Below are 3,986 nucleotides of genomic sequence, written 5' to 3'. Positions count from 1 at the left end.
GAAACTCGATTCCTTATTCGAACACACGGCCCATTTTGCAACCAACTCATCGTCGACCTTCCGAGCTTCAAAATTTGATGTATCAATAATGGTTTGGCTTTCAATTCAGCTACTAACACGTTGTCGGATCGAGCGGACAAGTGCACATTCATCGCTCAGAAAGCGAATAATGATTTCGACTCAAGGCATCCGCAACCACATTCGCCTTTCTCGGGTGATAGTCAATGACCAGCTCATAATCCTTTAATGTACTCGAGCCAACGTCTTTGTCGAGATTTAAGTCTCTTTGAGTCATCAAATATTTGAGACTTTTGTGATCCGAATACACATGGCACTTCTCACCAAATAAGTAATGTCGCCAAATCTTTAAGGCGAATACGATGGCAGCCAATTCGAGATCATGGGTCGGATAATTTTTCTCATGTGGCTTTAATTGCCTCGACGCATAGGCCACAACTCGACCTTCCTGCATCAATACACAACCTAACCCAAGTAGGGAGGCGTCACTATAGATGACAAACTCTTTGCCAGATTCGGGTTGCACTAGAATTGGGGCTTTAGTCAAATAAGTTTTCAGTTGATCGAAACTTTTCTGACATTTCTCCGACCATTCGAACCTTACGTCCTTTTGGAGTAGCTTCGTCATTGGCGTGGCTATCGTTGAGAAACCTTTTACAAATCGTCGGTAATAACCGGCCAGCCCCAAAAAGCTCCGAACCTCGGTAATATTTCTCGGAGGTTTCCAGTTAAGTATGGCTGAAATTTTGTTCGGGTCGACTCGAATGCCCGATGCAGATACCACATGACCCAAGAAGCTAACCTCTCTTAACGTAACTCACACTTGCTTGAACTTAGCATATAATTGCTTATTCCAGTAAAATTTGCAGCACTAACCTCGGTGTTCAAGCATGTTCGGTCTCATTTCTTAAATAGACCAAGATGTCATAAATGAACACGACTACGAACCGATCCAAATATGGTCGAAGATCCGATTCATTAAATCCATAAATACCGCAGGGCATTAGTAAGCCCAAACGGCATCACTAGGGCGGTAGTGACCATATCTCGATTCAAGGCAATCTTGGGTACGTCTGAATCTCGAATTCATGAATCGATAATAGCCCGATCTCGAATCTATTTTCGAGAACACCGAGGTTCCTTCAGTTGATCGAACAAATCATCGATCTGTGATAACGGATATTTGTTCTTTATCGTGGCTTTATTAAGCTGACGATAGTCGATGCACAGCCTCATGGTTCCATCCTTCTTTTTCACAAACAACACTGGTGCACCCCAAGGTGAAAAATTCGGGCGAGCAAAACCTTTATCCACCAATTCTTGCAACCGAGCTTTCAACTCCTTTAATTCCGTTGGTGCCATACGATCACGGAGCTATCGAAATTGGGGTGGTACCGGTACCAATTCGATGCCAAACTCTATTTCCGAGCGGTGGTAATCCGGCAATTCTTGAGGAAAACATCCGGTATTCACAAACCACTAGCACAGATTCGGGTTTCTTTTCTAACTCCTTGTCATCTAGAACATACGCAAGGTATGCTTCGCACCCTTTCTTACGTATTTCTGGGCCAACATTGCTGATATTACAGCTGGCAATTCCTTTAAGTCCGTAAACTCAACCCGAATTATCTCGTTATTCGTGTACCTCAGATCAATAGTCTTGCTTTTGCAATTTACAACCGCATCGTGCATGGTCAACCAATCCAAACCAAGAATGACGTCGAATTCGTCGAACGGCAAAAGCATCAAGTCCGCCGGAAAACAAGAACCTCGGAATACTAGGGGACTTTTCTTAAACACTTTGTTGACAAGCACGTAATGACCCAAGGGGTTTGACACCCGAATTACAAACTCAGTAGACTCAATGGGCAAAGTCTTACTGGATGCTAAGGTTTCGCATATATAATAATGAGTAGGACCAGGGTCAATCAAAGCAATCACATTAGTGTAAAGGAGATTAAAAGTACCGGTAATAACATCTGACGAGGAAGCATCTTCACGTGCGCGTATGGCATAAGTCCTAGCAGGAGCACGAGCCTCGGATCTGATGGTAGCATCTCTAGATCCTCTCTGACCGCCACTAGCATTGCCCATATTTCTAGGTGGCCTACCTCGAGTTGTGGTAGCACCCGGGTTCCCACTTTGATTTACGTTTTGTTCAGATAAACTCGGGCAATCCTTAATGAAATGATCGACTGATCCGCACTTGTAACAGGAGCGGTCACGGAATCTACAACTCCCAGAATGCCATTTGCCACAATATTGGCACTCCGTTCGTCTCGACGATCATTGCCAACACCGGCGATCAAAGTGACTCAGCGTGCCCATAGGGGGTCGATCGCGGTCTCGTCTAGAAAAGCCGAAGTGTCTCTAGACCGCCTAAGCCATCTCTAAATTTCTTTGATGATGTGGGAAGGGCTTCCCAAGACCTCTTACGAAATTCTCCGGTTCCCACATCAACTTTTGTTTCTCCTTTCTAAGCTCTTCAACTTTACAAGCTCGCTCAACAAGTACTACGAACTCTCGTATTTCGAGAATGCCAACGAACATCCTTATATCATCATTCAGCCCATCCTCGAGCGTTTACACATAATAGCTTGGACGAAATGCATTCTCGCTGCATCGACTAAGCCTCACAAATTTTCGTTCGTAGTCGGTAACTGACATAGAGCCTTGCTTAAGATCAAGAAATTCCCTTCGCTTTTGGTCGATGAATCTCTGACTGATATACTTTTTTCAGAACTCGGTTTGAAAGAACTCCCAAGTTACTTGCTCTCTAGGCACCACAGAAGTCAGAGTACTCCACCAATAGTAGGCGGAATCGCGTAGCAAGGAGATGGTACACTTTAAGCACTCATCGGGCGTACAAGATAGCTCATCGAGCACCCGGATAGTGTTGTCCAACCAAAATTCAGCTTGCTCGGCATCGTCATCATCCGTAGCTTTAAATTCAGTGGCTCCATGTTTTCGAATCCTGTCGACTGGGGGCTTACTTGACCTTATTTGGTCAGTTACCGGAGGTATTGTAGGTGCGGGGGTTGCATTAGTCGGAAATGGAGGTTGTGGAACAGCCATGTTAGTTCGAATGTATTGGTTGAACCAATCATTCATCATGCTATAAAAGGCTTGCCTAGCGTCATCATTCGGATTGCTGGCCATAGGTTGAGAGTTCGCCGGCGCTGTCCCTTGCGCGGGGGCAGGCGCCACACTCTCCACATCATCAGCTATTGCTCGGTTGGGATCGGGATCCATTGCTATAAACAAACACAAAGTCAAATTGTCAGAAATCACCACACTATCAATTCATCATTTAATGGCATGTATAGCTAGACCCCAAACACATCACGGTAGTCCTAGAATCGACTAAACCGTAGCTCTGATACCAATAAAATTGTAACACCCCGAACCCGAGACCATCGCCGGTGTCGGACGCGAGGGGTTAACGAGCTAAATCCTCTTAAAGCACCGACCAATTTGGCATTTCCAGACAGGCTGGAAAACTGCGTCACTGTCATCTTAAAAATCATATCTCGAGTTTCAAAACTCAGAAACTGATTCCGTAAATTTTCCCTGAATTTAGACTCAGATATCCTTCCATGGATTTATTTCTAGAATTTTTGGTCGGGTCAATTGGTACAGTTTATTAGTTAAAGTCACCCATGTTACAGGGATCGACTGCTCTGACCTTCGTGCGTTACAACTTGAATATCTCTCTGTACAGGGCTTTAATACTGGTGCCGTTTGTTTCTAATGAAACTAGACTCAAAATGGAATCTGCACATATAAGGCATGACTTCTAATTCTTTCTGGATAATTTATAGAAAATTTTTAAAGTCGCGACAGGGGACCCAGAAACCGTTCTGGCCCTGTCTCACAATAACTTTAATACCTCTTAACACGTAACTCCTATGACCGTTTCGTTTCTTCCATATGAAAGTAGACTCATCAAGGTTCATTTACATAATTCT

Source organism: Gossypium arboreum, chromosome 10 (genome assembly GCF_025698485.1).
Source record: "Gossypium arboreum isolate Shixiya-1 chromosome 10, ASM2569848v2, whole genome shotgun sequence".
In the NCBI taxonomy this organism is placed as follows: Eukaryota; Viridiplantae; Streptophyta; class Magnoliopsida; order Malvales; family Malvaceae; genus Gossypium; species Gossypium arboreum.
Note: the sequence above shows the minus strand (reverse complement) of the source record.